We start from the raw sequence: 18,788 nt of genomic DNA, 5'->3' as shown, positions 1-18,788 counted from the left end.
GGAGCTGGGGCTGGGAACCGGTGAGCCCACACATCCCCCTCCCACATTTGATTTGCTGTCACTGCATGTGCATCCTCCAATTTATAGTACCCATTTGCAAGATAAGATAGCAAATAAACCAAGGAACCGACTCCAAATGGAGGAGAGCTCAGAAATTGCAAAGTTTAGATTAGTCTGAAGGCAGGTCTACAGTATATATCCTTGCAAGCAAATCCAGGGGAAAACTGCAAGGTCACGGGCTTTACCAATCACCATATCTTTCTTACTCACTTCTACAAAGAACTGAACCAAACAACATAACCATGGAATCGCAGACTGCACCTAATGCCAGGATCGAACCTGCATCTCTGGCGCTGTGAGGTCAGCAGGTCTACCAGCTGCGCCACTGTGCAATGGGTGTAGTAACCATCAGTCAAGTCAAACCAAGCTTATTGTTACATGCACAGTTATAGTGAGGTATAGGTGTATTGGACATCATACTGGCAGTAGCATCACAGGCACATAGACTCAGCCAAACACATCGAAATACAAATTATATATAAATTACACATAAAATTTGGCAAGACAATGAGAAGAGAAAAGACTGAAAAAATAAAAAAACAAGAAATTCTTGCAAAACCCAATGAGATTAAAAAAAAAAAACAAGTCTGTGGTAGTACTAGGGGTGGTTCACAGTGATCTATTGTCAAGGTGAGGTTGTGTGGTTGATTCAACATACTAGGAAAATAAGTGTTCCTGATGTGAACCTGGTGACGTCAACCATCAGCAATGGTGGCAGCAATGGTCTTACATCTGGCTTTTGACATGTTGAGAACCAGTGAAACTCGTAACCTCGAAACCTTTTGTCTGTCTTCCCCACGACATCCACTGTTGGGGTATTGTGTGCAGTTTTGGTCTCCTAATTTGAGGAAGGACATCCTTCCTATTGAGGCAGTGCAGCTTAGGTTCACAAGGCTAATCTCCAGGAAGGTGGGACTGTCATATGAGGAAAGATTGGAAAGACTGGGCTTGTATTCACTGGAATTTAGGATGGGAGGGGATCTTATAGAAACTTATCAAATTATAAAAGGACTGGACAAGCAAGATGCAGGAAAAATGTTCCCAATGGTGGGGCAGTCCAGAACCAGACGCCACAGTTTAAGAATAATGGGGAGCATTTAAAACAGAGATAAGAAAAAACATTTTCACCCAGAGAGTTGTGAATGTGTGGAATTCTCTGCCACAGAAGGCAGTAGAGGCCAATTCACTGAATGAATTTAAAAGAGAGTTAAGGGCCTGTCCCAATTAGGCGAATTTGTTAGGCGACCTCGGGCGACTAGGCTGTTGCCACTTGGTCGTGAGCCGGGGTGTCACCTGTATGGTTGTGAGTCGTCTCCTCAGTCGCCCAAAGAATCGTAGTGTTTTTCTGGTCGCCACTTGATTTTGAAATGTTCAAAACTTTTCGCCGACAGTCGGTGACAGTTGGCTTGACGCCAATGAGCGTAGCTTGACTTCTCCTGATGTAGGTGCTGTCATAGGTTGTCACCAGGATGACGTAGGTTGTTGCTAGGATGACATGGGTTGTTGCCAGGTGCTGACTTCGGTGAATTCCAATGGCGACTACCTAAGTCAACCATCATCAACCGGCGACAGGTACCGGCAACTGAATTGCTTTAAATTGTCTTCAGTTTTCTCCGACAAGGTACCCTTTTCATAGGTTGTCGTGGGTGGACATAGGTTGTCGTTTGTGTGGTTGTAGGTGTGGTTGTGTGGTCCTAATGGGTCGCCAGTTGTCGGTAGCTTGCCGTAGCTTGACGTCGACTAGGTGGTAGGTTGTTGTAGTTTGTCATAGACATAGTCATAGGGGGGTCCCGTCGCCGTTTTTTTAGCTACCTGCTACGACTATGACAGTCGCCGACAGTCGCCAAAAAAATCACCTAAGTGGGACAGGCCCATTCGATAGAGCTCTTGGGGCTAGCAGAATCAAGGGATATGGGGAGAAGGCAGGCACGAGTTACTGATTGTGGACGTTCAGCCATGATCGCAATGGAGTCCTGAACCAAGCTTCGTATAGTTTAGTTTAGATTAGAGATCCAGTGCAGAAACAGGTCCTTTGGCCCACTGAGTCTGCGCTGACCAGCGATCCCAGTACACTAGTTTTATCCAACACACTAGGGACAATTTACAATTTTTGATAAGTTTCTATAAGTGTGAGGTGCTACATCTTGGCAGGACAAATCAAAATAGGACGTACATGGTAAATGGTAGGGAATTGAAGAATGCAGAACAGAGGGATCTGGGAATAACTGTGCACAGTTCCCTGAAGGTAGAATCTCATGTAGATAGGGTGGTAAAGAAAGCTTTTGGTGTGCTGGCCTTTATAAATCATAGCATTGAGTATAGAATGACAATTAAATAGACTATTGACTATTGACTATTGACTATTGAGAAGTTGGGATGTAATGTTAAAATTGTACAAGGCATTGGTGAGGCCAATTCTGGAGTATGGTGTACAATTTTGGTCGCCTAATTATAGGAAGGACGTCAACAAAATAGAGAGAGTACAGAGGAGATTTACTAGAATGTTGCCTGGGTTTCAGCAACTAAGTTACAGAGAAAGGTTGATCAAGTTAGGTCTTTATACTTTGTAGCGCAGAAGGTTAAGGGGGGACTTGATAGAGGTCTTTAAAATGATGAGAGGGATAGACAGAGTTGACGTGGATAAGCTTTTCCCACTGAGAGTAGGGAAGATTCAAACAAGAGGACATAACTTGAGAATTAAGGGACAGACGTTTAGGGGTAACATGACGGGGATCTTCTTTACTCAGAGAGCTGTAGCTGTGTGGAATGAGCTTCCAGTGAAGGTGGTGGAGGCAGGTTCGATTTTATCATTTAAAAATAAATTAGATAGTTATATGGACAGGAAAGGAATGGAGGGTTATGGTCTGAGTGCAGGTAGATGGGACTAGGGGAGAATACGTGTTCGGCACGGACTAGAAGGGCCGAGATGGCCTGTTTCCGTGCTGTAATTGTTATATGGTTATATAGAAGCCAATTAACCAACAAACCTGTGAGAGGTGGTTTGGGCAGTGCTGGTTAGAAGGGCCAAATGGCCTCCTCCTGCACACATTTTCTATGTTTCTATGTTGGGATTCAGCATCACTGATGTTCTGTAGCGTGAGAAGAGGTTTAAGGTGCGGCATGGTGGTGCAGCGGTAGAGTTGCTGCCTTAGAGCGCCAGAGACTGGGGTTCCATCCTGACTATGGGTACTGTCTGTACGGAGTTTACACATTCTCCCCGTGACTGCGTGAGTTTTCTCCGAGTGTTCCGGTTTCCTCTAACACTCCAAAGAGGAGATACAGTTTCTGCACTGTGTATCGCTATTCTAAACTAAACTACACTAAGCTTGGTTCAGGACTCCAATGTTACACAACCAGATTTCAGACTCTGCCATGCATGGAGCTCAAAGTAACTACCTACCGGAAATCTTTAGTTCTCAGAAAACATTCCACTCAGCAATGTAATGGGGATGGAGCGTTCCTATTAAGAAAGAACATGCGTAGATTGATAGAGTACTTCACTTCTAAAACGCTACATCTCCTTTATTATGCATTTCTAATTAGCCTTGGAATACATTATCTCCACTATCCATCAAAGTTTTGATTGATATTTTCTGCTGGCACAGATACAAATGAAAGGAGTTCTCAGACGTGATCAATGGGATCTACATCTCAAAAGAATTGGTCACATGCACTCTATCTGGTGTCCAGTGTGGCCTGTCAGTTTTAACCCAGCTGATGGACTCAAGCCAGTATTAGAACACTGTCAGACTTAAGTAGATTTATTCAGAAATGAAGTAATAATTCTTACCCCTCCTCGCTGCCTTGAGCCATTTGCTGGCACTACTCCCCGTGTTTTTTCTGGCTTACAAGCACATAATGCTCACAGGGTTTGAGCCAGTAAGATGAAGTAAGTCATGTAAGAATCTTAGCATAAACTGCGCACCATAAACTTAATTCTTATTAGATCATGGCTAATGAGCGATCAAATGAAACATGAGGTAATGGAGGAAGCTTTTAAAAATGATTGTGAACAACCAAAGTTGAAACTATTATATTTATTTTAATTTGTAAATTAATATTGCTTTTGTCATTTTTGACAAAAGATTTTGAAATTTGCATTATATTCACAGTATTCTTCACAAAATTCCCAGTAAATGCTTTTCCCCCCACACAGATGGGGAAAGCATATTGTTTGATCAGCCAATATGGTGGAATCTGTGACTCTTATATATTGTGTCCTTTTAATTGTACGATGTATTGGTATTTGCCAGTAAATGAAGCACGTACAGGCAGGATAAGTCCTATCAATGTGCAGGAAAGAACTGCAGATGCTGGTTTAAATCGAAGATAGACACGAAATGCTGGAGTAACTCAATGGGACGGGCAGCATCTCTGGAGAGAAGCAATGGACTCCAGAGATGCTGCCTGTCCCACTGAGTTACTCCAGCATTTTATGTCTAAGTCTTATCAATGTCTATCTAATCTGCCATGTGATATATGTGCCATGAGTGCTTATGTGTTGCATCATACTTGACTTTAAATGCTGATCTTTTTACTGTTCTTTCCTACAAAACTGCAAGATTTCATGAACTTCACTGCACTCATATTGATGTAGGCAGAGTCGCCATTAAATATGAATATAGTTTAAAATATGTGTCTCTTCTACTATTTTAGATCAATGCTTTCGGGATAGTATTTCATGTCCTGATCCTCTACCTTTTCTGCACATAATATAATTCCATAATATAATAACATTTATAAGCATCAAGATCAAATTGCCACACGGCATTGCTAAACTGTGTTTCAGACACAGTAACAATCGAATGGCTTTTTTTACGCAGTGGCACATGCACAGGATGCCATAATCATTTCGAACTTTAATTTATGTTAAATGGATAAATGCTGCGCAAAAGTTAATTATAATGGACTAAAGGGATATTTTCATCTTCTTTGGAAATGGATCAATTATGTTAATGCTCAGGCCAGCTTTAGCAGCTTCCAACAATAATAGGGCTATCCAACTAAGGAACTCAGCCCCCAATTGTATCATCAGCACTAAATAATCTGTGCATTTTGCAATGAAAATACCTGTGCAAATTGATGACTGAAAATATCATCATCCAGCCAAATTTTATTTCAGTGTTGGTCTTCTGTGGTGACAACCCAGGTCACTGGTCAAGAGTGTTTCATTCTCATATGCCCCAGGACTGGAAAAATGAAATTCCTCCTTGTAACAACACAACAGATAAATATACCATAAACAATAATATGATCGATTATCAGTTATACCATGCAATCAGACCATATTGCAAGCTGAAGTATCAGACCAAGCTGAAGTAAGTAGTTCAACTTTATATAAAGTGTTTCGTAGTTTGATACTGAGGTGGGGTTGTGGGTTTGGCTATGGAGGGTGGTTCAAGAGCCTGATGCTCGAGGGGAAGAAGTTGTCCTTGAACCTGGATATAACGGTTCTCAGGCTCCTGCCCAGTCTTCCTTTATGATAGCAGTGAGATGAGAGCAAGACCAGGATTGAATGGGTCGTAAACACTATTTGTGTTAATGCTCAAATGCTAGTCAGCTAGGAAGAGGCATTTTCACAAAGCATTATAACAATGTTAAACTATCAAAGAACTAGAAATGAACAATAAAAAGGATGCTTTCAAATGTTTTTCTCCCGGAAGCTGTAACTATCTTGAAATTGGTGCTGGTGATATCAGCAAAACAAAGTTTAACATATAAAGCATTTTCCAATCCATTTTTAAAACCAAGTAAACTGGATGACACAATGACACTACTGGCAAAGATCTGGGTTCAGTCCAGGCCTCCGAAAGTGTCTGAGTGGAGTTCGCACATTCTCCCTGTGAATTTTGCCTAAACATTATTCCCTTTATCCTGTGCCTGTACACTGTGGACGGCTCGATTGTTATCATGTATAGTCTTTCCGCTGACCATATAGCATGCAACAAAAAAAGCTTTTCACTTTACTTTGGTAGATGTGACAATAAGCTAAATGAAACTAATCATGGGTTTCCTCCAGGAGTTCCAACCTTCTCCCCTATAACTAAAGGCATGCGGGTTGGTAGGTGGAATGGTCACTGTAAATTGCCTCTAGTGTGTAAGTGAGTGGTAGAATTTGGCATAAATTGATGAGAATGTGTGGGGAATTAAAAATGGAAAAATGCGGGATTGTGGTAAAATGGCTGGTTGATGGTTGATGGTTGGCAAATACTCCTGGGTCAAATGGCCCATTTCCGTGTTATATCTCTCTGTGATGCTACGACTCTAGTAAATGGATAAATACTTTCTGCCAAGTTATCAAGAAGACAAATATCATTTGCATGCAGTTCCTGTTTACCACTCTTGGACCAAAATGCAGAGAAAATGTTTAAATTTGTATTCCACGGGTACTTCAATGGGTTAAAAAAATGTGCACTTTCTTCTAGTTCTTTAAGTCCATTTTTTCTTTGAACAGATCCTGTATCAAATCGATTTTTCCACCACTATAGATAAGCTGTCAAATGACAATTCAATGTATTTTGACAGGAAATGTGAGACAAAAGCAAAATGAGTATTCCAGAGTATGTTTCTTGCTCTTTTTTAAGAACAAAGGAGCCTCCCTCTTGCCCCATCCTTCAGGGACATCTGTCCTGACAGACATTACTGTAGGCTCCACATTCCCGCTGTGAGCTATTACACTCTCAGGTGAACTAAGTGCTATGGCTGTATATGCTTTGTAGCTTTTTTTATGAATTAAATTCATAACCGCCCCTTAATAAAACATCTAGTATCATTTTTTCTGTTATACAGTGATCACTATTTTCAACTTGTCTAGTAGTGTAGGTTTGCTTTGGAATAAATAAGTGCCTTCAAAAGGGAGTAGGATAGTAAATTAGAAGGATAATCATTGTCAGGGCAATAGTGACAGGACAGAGGAATGTGGCTGCTCTTTTAGGATCCAGATTTAATTTAAAGGGCTGAATATACTGTAACAATTCTACGATTCCATCAAAATTCAATTGGAGTCAGATTCAAAAATAATAATATTAGGAATGTCAGAGGGCTGCCCTAAGTTAACGATATTTCAAAGATTTCTGTGACTATGGTTTAATAACTGCAAAAAAAACTTATACTTAAATTCTGGAAAAAGATAACAGTTCCTACAGTGAAGATGTGGGTCACAGAAATGACCGAGACACTACATTTAGAAAAAATAAGGCTTGTCTTGTCTGACAAACCAGATCAATTTTCCAAAATATGGTCTCCTTTCATTGAATTTCTTCAACAACATAATGATTGAACACTAATTCAAAACCGACGCTAGGGTCGGGTGAGCGGGCGTAGGGAAGGGTAGTGGGATATATCTCTGGTTTTACTTCGGAGTCACGTGAGTGACTACGTGAAGAAGCCCACCAGGACGCATGCGTGTCATTTCGCTACACGCATTGCGAAACGTCAGACGCGGTGGAACGACGTACCCCCGCAGCGGCAGTTTAAAAGCCGCAACTTGCAGGTAAGAGTTTACTCTGCGGTCTTTTTTGTTTCCATTTCCAACTACATGTGGGAACCTGGACAAAACAAAGAAGACAAGGTCTGCGACAAAGCTGGTGAGGGAGGACCACGGAGCAGCGGGCAGCCAGCAGCAGCCGACGGCACTTGGATCACCGATAGTGGGATCAGCTGTGCCCGATGTCGCCTCCACACCAGCCAGATCCACGCGGCCGGGCGGTAAGGCTAGTCAAAAAACAAACAAGGTCGTGGACTCAGAGGAGTCCGAATTTGAACAACCGCGGGCGGCCAGTGACCGTGAGCGCTGGAGCCGGATGGAGCGGTGTGTGGAGCATTTGCTCCAACGTGACAGACTCCGGGGGATGGAGTCGGGTCACAGTGGGCCCTATGATATACCCACAGCAGTACCTCTTGAAGGGCTGCACAGTGCTTCTACCTCATCAGAGCGGAGCACTGCCGGGTCAGTTCTGGGCTGACCTGGAAGAGGGGTCCGCAGAAGGAAAGACAAGTGTGCAAGGGGTTGCAGGAACGAGAGAACCTAATGGACATGGTGTCCAATTTCATACAGCCAGACCAGACTGGTCAAAATCTGGAGCCAAAGCTAGCTGCCAGTATAGACTATATGTCTCTAAACCAGTTACAAGAACAGGCTGTACTGGACACCACATCAAGACACCTGGCACCGGGCAACTGCATATCCCTGAATGTTCCAATAGTAAACACCTGTATATGGAAACACATTGGAATAGGAGTCAGAAGTATGGACGTCAAATTACAAAAAGTATTGAAACTCCTATCAGCAGGGATAACAGCATTTGCTCGCACAGTGGATGACAAGGACATGTCCCAAGACCACAAAACCACCAATACTATTATTTGGAGGCAACCTATCGAAGCAAGTCAAGGAGCTCGATGAGGAAGCAAAAACCCTGGGACTAATAAAAAGGGACTCCATCAAAAACCCACTACAGCCAAAGACAGCACCCCAAGCACCCACCAGCAGAACAAGAATGACTGGTGAAAGCTCGAAGGCCTGGTACTCAAAACATGAGTCTTTTTTAGGCCACGGCCCAGGCCGGCCTTCTTGGAAGATGCGGGGACCTCCAACGCCAATCAAACCACAAATCCAGACACCAGCGCAACAACAGCAGCGAAGAACCTACAAAAAGAAGTAAACCTACCACTGGTAACTATGGAGGTAGGTGGGTCTGGTTCCCTACAAAATACAGGGAGCATGGAGGTTGGTGGGAGATTACACTCTTTTCTGAATGCATGGAGCATGTTAACAACCGATATTTACATCTTAAGCAGTATCCAGGGATATACAATAGAGTTTATACACAAGTACAGCCCTCCAGTTCAATATATACCGAACCGAATGTTCGTGCTTTCTAATAAAGAAAAATCAGAAGCGCAAGCTGAACTGGAGCGGCTTTACGTAAAAGGTGTAATTGAGCAAACTCAACACAAACCATTAGAATTTGTGTCCAATATATTTACCAAAAACAAAAAAAGATGGTGGTTGTCGCATCATCATAGATCTGACAAAATTGAATACATTTGTACAATATATTCACTTCAAAATGGAAACCTTTGTTACTGCTAAACAATTAATTTCCAAAGGTTACTTCATGGCCAGCATCGATTTAAAAGATGCTTACTATTCAGTGCCTATACGAGGTGACCACAGATGTTACTTAAAATTCAACTGGATGGGACAACGCTGGCAGTATAAAGCACTGCCAAATGGGTTATCATCAGCCCCCAGGCTGTTCACAAAAATTTTGAAACCAGCCCTAGCGTTTCTACGGAAACGAAAACACATGGTCATGGCATATTTAGATGACATACTCATTGTGGGCAAAACTTTGGAATTGGCCAAACAAACCGTAACAGCCACAAAACAGTTATTTGAAAAACTGGGATTTATTATCCATCCAGTTAAATCTAAACTAACGCCTTCCACTACTATGGACTATTTGGGGTTCACCATTGACTCAGTTCACATGTCGGTGACTCTGCCTAAGGGAAAGGCTAGAGATTTAATAGAGGCTTGCAATAACCTCATTGACATCAGCAAACCATCCATCAGATTGGTAGCAAAAGTAATTGGCAAAATGGTGGCTGCCTTTCCAGCCACACAATTTGGACCTCTACATTACCAAAACTTACAGAGAGCAAAAATACAAGCACTCAAAATCAATGCAGGTCACTTTGACAGACCTATGAAACTACCAATCAAAGCTAAAATGGAACTAAAATGGTGGATAGATAACATCTGGCTTTGTTCCAATCCGATCATTGTCAGTAACCCTTCCATGGTACTACAAACTGATGCCAGTGCACTTGGGTGGGGAGCCACCAACACCATCACCAGCTGTGAAGGTAGATGGACTGCTCAGGGGGCATCATTATTACGCACACTGGGCATAAACTACCTGGAAATGTTGGGTGCATTCTATGGCCTAAAGTCATATTGTACTGGGTCATATCACCAGCATGTTAGGCTACAGATAGACAATACCACCATGGTAGCATACATTAACCACATGGGTGGAAACAAATCGACATCATGTGACAATCTGGCTAATGCAATTTGGCAATGGTGTATCCAGAGAGATATTTGGATATCAGCCACTTACCTACCAGGAAGACTTAATTTAGTGGCAGACACCAGGTCACGCAAATTTAATGAAAACACCAAATGGATGTTGAATAAAAAAGTATTTGCTGATATTACAGCAAGATATGGAACACCAGATATCGATCTATTCGCATCCAGACTTAACCACCAGTTAGCAAATTATGTTTTTTGGGAACCAGACCCTGGGGCAGCGGCGACAGATGCATTTTCGCTGCATTGGGGGAAATTGTTTATTTACGCATTCCCTCCTTTCTGCCTCATCAGTCGGGTATTAAGGAAAATACAACAAGACTCTGCGTCTGGTATTTTGGTAGTACCCGATTGGCCTACTCAACCATGGTTCCCAGTGGTACTAAACATGGTATTAGAACCATGTATCACCATCCCACATAGACCAGATTTATTGCTACATCCCGTAACAAGGGATAGCCACCCATGCCATAACCATTTGAACTTATTAATTTGTAGAGTTTAAAAACACCTCTACTACAACTGGGACTGACGGACCGAACAGTGAACATGATCTCGGCGGCCCAAAGACAGTCAACCAAAAAACAGTATCTGGTCTATATCAGGAAGTGGGAGATGCATTGTCACAAAAACAACATCACCCACAGAGACATGAACATCCCGTCTGTTCTGGAATATCTGGCAGGCCTCCACTATGATGAGGGGCTCAGTTACAGTGCCATCAACTGCGCCAGAGTGCCCTATCGACTTACCTATGGCAGGGGACAGAGCGTTACTCTGTTGGGACTTACCCACTGGTAACAAAACTTACGAGGGGAATTTTTAATACTAATCCCCCAAGAACCAGGTACTCCCAAATATGGGATGTAAGTATTGTCCTGAAGATACTCAGGAATTGGTCTCCAGCAACAGCTCTGTCCCTACACTGACTGACATTAAAAACAGTCATGCTAATGGCATTGGTCACGGCACAGAGGGTACAGTCACTGCATAAACTGGACAACATGACTTCCTCAACTGAAAATATTATGTTTCATATCTATGAATTAGTAAAGCAGAACAGACAGGGATCAGCAGGCCTCAATATACAATTTAGGTCATACCCAACAGATGACCGTCTCTGTATAGTAAGACATTTGTCGTTATACATGGAGAAAACGAAAATCATAAGAGGCAATGATCTTCTGGTCAGCCACAAGCAACCACACAAAAGAGTGACGGTCCAGACCATCTCAAGATGGCTGAAACAGGTGCTAACACAGGCTGGGGTGGATACTAATATTTTAAAATCTCATTCCACCAGGGCTGCAGCTACATCGGCAGCGATACAGTTGGATGTACCAATGGACCAAATCCTCAAGGCAGCAGGATGGTCAGGGGAAAAAACATTCCAACTATTTTTACAACAAACCAGTAATGAAACCTGGAACGTTTGCAGAAACAATTTTAAGTTCTGTAAATTAATTTAAACCCATAAAAAGGGGTTATAATTTTGTGTTAATAAATTTTATGATTTCAATGTCGAATTCATGTCCAAATTATGTTAACACAATTCCTCCTACAGTCATCAAGGCAGACGTGATGCATGGACTCGTTTCCACGGCATGAAATCACAGAGCTTTAAAATACAGATCAAACCTCAAACTGGTAAGTTCTCGTTTAATCTTACTATGTTTTTTCACTTCTTCGTTAGTTCAGGGGTTTTTTTCTTTTTTCTTTTTTGTATCTTTTTCCAAATTCTTTCTTTTCTTTTTTCTTTCTTCTTCCTTTTCCTTCTCTCCTTTTTTCTTTTTTCCGATTTACTTATTAGTTTATAAAATGTTAAAACTGAAGCTGTACAAAAACTGTATAATTGTTACGTCGATAACTTTCTCCTTGTACAATTGCTTCAATAAAATAAAATAAAATAAATATTACGATTCCAAACAAAACAATTCTACGATTCCACGTCACGGACATTAACCGTTTCATTGATTGCTAGGAAAAACATCAGCCATTTAATTTTGAAATTCTCCCAATGCACTCAGCACATTGGATGGCCACATTTTCAATGGCTCTCTCCATCAAATTCTCTGCCCACTCCTCCACCTAATTCCATTGCTCTGTGGAAAATAGATCCAATCTGAGGGCAAGATCAGTGGGTTCAATGGAAGACAAAATGTACTCCTTGGTGGCACAGTGGTGCAGCTAGTAGAGTTGCTGCCTTACAATGGCAGGGACCCGGGTTTGATCCTGCCCATGGATACTGTCTGTGTGGGGTTTGCACGTTTTCCCTGTAACCGTGTTGGTTTCCTCCAGATGCTCTGCTTTCCTCCTACATCCCAGGTTTGTAAGTTAATCAAAGGAGACACTCAGGCCATCTTTAATTGGACTCCAATGGACTTTATCTTGCATTTTACTGTACATTATTTCCTTTTGCTGTTTGTACACTGTGGATGGCTCAATGGTAATCATGTATATTCTTTCTGCTGACTGGATAGCACACAACAAAAAACTATTCACTGTACCTTGGTGCACATGACAATAAACTAAACCTAGCCAAACTACAAAAAAACTAATGTGCGCCCAAGCACAACACATGAGTTGGCCTATTGTGCGTTGATGGTTGAACACACCTTTATTGCAGTGGAACAATTTCTTCCACTTGGTCTGCTATTTAAACAGAGATTTTTTTTTAAATTCCACTTCTGGTCCAATGTAAAATCAGATATAAAAAAATGCTGTTATCACCATTCCATTTCAGCCAACCTATTTTAATTTATTTTGTCCAATTGAGTAATAAGCTTAGGATGTGATACCATGTAAAACTGTAAAATATACATAAAAAGGTACAGCATGCAAATGGTTTCTTGTTTCCCTGTACAATGTATTAGAAATATCAAATTAGCAGCAGTGAACTTCAGCTTAGCCACCTTATTGTGGCAAAAGACATTAACATTTCAATGTGCAAAAGCCCTGATAAAACTGCACAACCCACCGGTTTGAGTATTGTTTGAAATTCTCCATAAATTGCTGTTCAATTACAATTGGCACCAGCTAGTATGAACATAGTTAATCAGAGTATTTGTTCGTAAAGCATGTTCCAATTGATTCCCAATGTATTTAAATCAGCAGGAATAGGCTTTCCTTAATAGGAAGGATTTGTTAAATGGGACAATTTCATATCCATCATAGCATCCAATTAATAGGCTTTAACAGCATTAAGAAAAGTCCACAATTATTTGCACTATCCAGATGCATGGCAGCTGTAAAATAATAATGCTATGTAGGTAAACCATTTTGAAGTGTTAATTGACGTACTGCCCCTCAGTGAACAAATCTATATCTACCCATCTCTCTCATTTGGAGTCAGGCCACTGTATTACCGTGGGGCCCAGCTTTGACGAATGTAGTCAGAGTACAGGATCATTCATGTATGCCTCAATTTATTTTTAAAATACGGCGCTGCCTTGAAATATTTGCAGGAGAACAGAGATGAATACTTGGCATTGTGTCATCGCTGCAAACAGAATTACTTCCATCTGGGAGGAAGCTTCCATTTCATTTCAGTTCTGCCAACAAAGATGAGAATCATTTATTTTCACTTTTGTTTGTGTGAGAGGGGGGCGCAGACACATTTTAGCCACTGTCATAAGAAAGCATTCTTTAACAATGTATTAAGATGATGATGTTTAAGAAGGAACTGCAGATGCTGGAAAATACAAAGTAGACAAAAATGCTGGAGAAACTCAGCGGGTGAGGCAGCATCTATTGAGCGAAGGAAATAGGCAACGTTTCAGGTCGAAACCCTTTGGGTTTCGACCTGAAACGTTGCCTATTTCCTTCACCTATTAAGATGATGATTTGACCAAACAGTTTCCAGATTATTTGTGAAACTACTTAGCCAAGAGTTTGATAACCATGTTCTTAAGTTTGTAAAGTACTACTCAAAGGGCTCATACATTGATCTGGGAATTTAAGTTAATATCCCGCAGTAGATGGAAAATTCAATAATAACTTAAATATGGAATCCAATGCAAGTTTCAATAATGGTGACAAAAGCCTTTAGCCTTTGTCCAACCATTTGCCAATCACCCTTCCTCATCTGTACCCACCGTTGTTGGCCCACCCACCCACACCACTCCTTGATCAGACTTTGCTGGCTTTACCTTGCCTTCTCATGTATCTATACACTGTAAAAGGATCAATTGTAATCGTGTATTGTTTTTCTGCTGACTGGTTAACACACAACAAAAGCTTTTCACTGCACCTTGGTACACGTGGCATTAAAATAAACTAAACAAAACCTCTCTTTCAGCTTTCTTCCCCTTACTACAGTCAGGCTGAAGAATGGTCGTAACCCAAAACGTCGCATCTTCATGTCGTCCAGAAATGCTGGCCTGATCTGCAAAGTTACTCCAGCACCTTGCATCTTTTTTATGGTGTTGAAATAACTTGTTTGCTGTAAAAGCCTATTTGATTCATGATCTGACCATGCCTATATGATGTGCCAAATGATTGCCTCCTTAGTACAGCACTATGAGGGAAGGGCAATAAATGCTGGTCTTGCCAGAGACATCCATATGAACAAATAAATTGAAGAGAAAGTGCAATTAATAGCAGTGGAATGAGCTACCCCGACGATCTATCAAGCTTACATGGCGAATTAGGCACAATACACCATCAATACCTGTCCAGATACCTTTCTATGATGCAGAAGCATAGAATACTTCATACAAGCAAAACCATTCTAAATAGTTTAATGTGTTAATAACTATGTTCTTAATTTTTCTAAACAAATTTCTTTGAGTACTTTAATGATTTTGGGTTATTAAGAAGGATCTGGTTTTTTTTTACACTTGATACGGCCAGATCAACATTTCCTTCTAATCCTTAATGACAAATTAAATAAGGGATTAACGCACGGGCTAATGTAATGCTCCAACTATCAAACTACTGCAAATTGCTGAGGAGGCAAATGTCCAGGGTTCTTGCTTTCTAGTGGAGCATCGTCTGTGGGAAAAAAATGATTAGCCTTGGCTTTTCTGTCTTCCACAACAGTCTGCAGACTGGATTCCAGGTGTACCATGGTCATGTAATTGGGGCACTTCTTTGACTTAAGAGGAATTTGCTATACCTCTCCGCGATGATATATGCCTGACTTACATCTCGAGCAGGAATGCACAATATGGCTTTAAAAAATCATTCTGTTACAAGCAAACATGTTGAAAAGCCTAATTTAGTTGTGTTTATTTTAGGTTCAAGTTCTTGTTAAAGAATGTGGGGATTTCATACATCTTTGTGTATGGGCAACATATTACAGAACATTGCATGGGATATATGGTGTACTAACAGACCATTTGGCCTCATAGGTCTTTGCCGGTGTTTACGCTCGACTCAAGGCCCCTCTCATCTTTACTCAGTTTAATTCCAAGTGCAATCCTCTATTCCATTCTCTCTCATTTACTTGTCCATTGTCTTCATAAGGCATTCATCCCAACCACTCCCTGTGATCGCAAATTTCATTTTCTCAAAATACTTTGGATAAAGCAGTTTACTTTGAATTCCCTTATGGATCTTGATGATTGTATATAGTTAATAGTCACCAGTTATGGTATTGCCACATGTATGACTGGTCTATCTGTGTCCATTCTATTAAAATCTTTATGGGTTTCAAATACCTTTTTATGTCACTAATCAGCCTTCTTTTCTCAAAGACACCCGGATGCCTTTACTTTGCACAGCATTGATAAGATAACTATCACGCTTGGAGAAGTCTGCCTGAGGTAAGTTGGAATTATGAGAAGCAATTGTTCTTAATCATTACCAAATAACTAAGGGTGGCATGGTCGCATAGCAGTAATTACTGCCTTACAGTGCCAGAAACCCAAGATTGATCCTGTCTAATGGCTGTTTGTACGGAGTTTGTACATTCTCCCCGTGGGCGCATGAGTTTTCTCCAGGTGCTCCGGTATCCTCTCAAACGTACAGGTTAATTGGTTTCGGTAAAATTGTAAATTGTCCCCAGTGTGTAGGATATTGCTGGCGTATGGGGATCGCTGGTTGATGTGGACTCAGTGGGCTGAAGGACCTGTTTCCACACTGCATCTCTAAACTAAACTAAACTAAAGTATGAGATGATATGCATCTTGGCCAGAGACCCATCCTTCTCAGGGATGGCTAACGTTTCAGTGGCATTGAGTTGTACTCAGCTGCTGAAAATCAGCTCTATTAAGGACAATGCGACAGAATGAGAGAGGCAAACCTCCCAATTCTGCCTGGTTATCCATCCTAGTTTAGATCAAATTTCTCGGCAAAGGTTCAGAACCAAATTTTTATGGCGTACCTTAGCTTGTCTTGTACCACTTGAAGCATTAAATATTGAAGGGAACATTAGATACTGGAACAGATGAGGGGGCCATATGCCCCCTCTCCTAACCCCTACCCCCCTGCATTCATCATTTTAACAATAGACTTACTTTACAGATAAAAGAAACAATTTCTCTTCCAATCCTTTCTAAAGTTGCATAATAATAACATCGGAAAATAATCCAGTGAAATGTACCATAGACAAAACACTAATAAACCCAGCGGCAATTTAAGAACCCATGGATTTTTACTAACTAAATCCTCGTTCAATGTAATGACTGCACAATTGGAGCAGTGCAGGAACAAGGAGTGCAAGGAGTGGGGGGGGGGGGGGGGGGTGGGGGGGGGGGGGGGGGGGGGGGGGGGGGGGGGTGGAGTGGGTGTACAGGGCGTCAGAGGCATGGACTCCAATGATCATTAAGCGTGTTAAAGATGGGGCCATATGTGTCTGTTTAACATGTCCTTCCAAAAGCAATCATATTTAAATTCTTGCACATGTTCCTGAAGGAGGAATGAAATGTGCAGCAATAATTTTTGTGTTTGATCTTCGTCTTTAATGAGGGTAGTGCACAAACTGGCTACACAGCTATAGCTTAGCAGATGCAGATGGGGCTACTTCACAGTCTGGAAGACAATAGACGCTGAGCTTAGTTTCCACTTCATTGGTCCCTCTGCATCTTTGCATTCTACAGATCCTGGGGAATAGGTCCATTGAGTCAGTTCTATGGAGAAACGACAGGCAGGTTAAAAGACAGATGGTCAAGAAAATGGCATTTTCACATCTTCTTAGCAAGATTCATGAGCAGTTTTATGATGATTATTGCTATGTTAAGCTACAACAACATTTATACTTTTATCTATGTGTAGAAAGGAAATGCAGATGCTGGAATGTACTATAATTTTATTTACGTTGTTTACTATGCTAATTACTTAATATGATAGTCATTTTCCAGCATTTATTTCCCATGGATATCTTTTGCTTTAAATATTGGATGTCAGTCGGCAAAAACTTTTTTTATCATTTATTTTTTAATTTTCCAGAAATCAGTGGCAAGACCAGCAATTATTGTCCGTCTGCACTGCACTTGGGAAGATTGTGATGAGCCACCATTTTGAACTCTGCAATCCTTCTGCAATCCGTCCACCAGATGTAGACCCAGTGACGATGAAGGTCACGCAACAACTGAAGAAGGGTCTCGACCGAAAACGTTACCAACTCCTTCCCTCCAGAGATACTGCCTGTTCCGCTGAGTTACTCCAGCTTTTTGTGTCTATCTTTGGGTTTAAACCAGTGTCTGCAGTTCCTTCCTACACAACAAATGTCCATGTCAGGATGGAGAGTAATGCCCATGACATATTTCCATGTCAGGATGGAACCTGCAATTCATTGTATTCCTGTGCATATTCAACGCTTGCCCATCTTGATGTTAAGGTTGAGGTTATATAGAAACATAGAAACAAGGTGCAGGAGGAGGCCATTTGGCCCTTCAAGCCGGCACCACCGTTCATTGTGATCATGGCTGATCACAATGAATGATCATCCTCATGTTTGGGAGATACTGTCAGAGTAGCCAGGGCAAGTAATTGCAGTGCATTTTGTGGATGGTACCCGCTGCCCTTGCTGTGAGGCAGCGGTGGCAGTAAGGTATATTCACAGTGGTAGATGGGGCAACATCATATGGGCTGCTTTATCTTAAATGTTGTTAAGCTCCTTTAATATTGCTGAAGCTACTCTCATACAGTAGGTAAAGAGTATTTCATCACACTCTAGACATGTGCCTTAGAGATGGTGGGAACTAGATCACTGCAGGACACCTTGCCCCAGACCTGTCCATTATCAGGCAACTGAACCATCCTGCCACAACTAGAGAGCAGTCCTGGACTACTATCCACCTCATTTGGAGACCCTCGGGCTATCTTTGATTGAACTTTACTGGCTTTATTTTCCACTAAAAGTTATTCCCTAATCATATACCCGTACACCGTGAATGGCTCAATTGTAATCATGTATTGTCTTTCTGCTGACTGGTTATGCCCCTGTCCCACATAGGAAACCTGAACGGAAACCTCTGGAGACTTTGCGCCCCACCCAAGGTTTCCGTGCGGTTCCCGGAGGTTTTTGTCAGTCTCCCTACCTGCTTCCACTACCTGCAGCCTCCGGCAACCACCTGCAACCTCCGGGAACTGCACGGAAACCTTGGGTGGGGCGCAAAGTCTCCAGAGGTTTCCGTTCAGGTTTCCTAAGTGGGACAGGGGCATTAGTATACACCAAAACATT

This window comes from Leucoraja erinacea, chromosome 15 (genome assembly GCF_028641065.1).
Source record: "Leucoraja erinacea ecotype New England chromosome 15, Leri_hhj_1, whole genome shotgun sequence".
NCBI lineage: Eukaryota > Metazoa > Chordata > Chondrichthyes > Rajiformes > Rajidae > Leucoraja > Leucoraja erinaceus.
The sequence above is the reverse complement of the archived record's forward strand: the minus strand, read 5'-3'. Positions refer to the sequence as shown.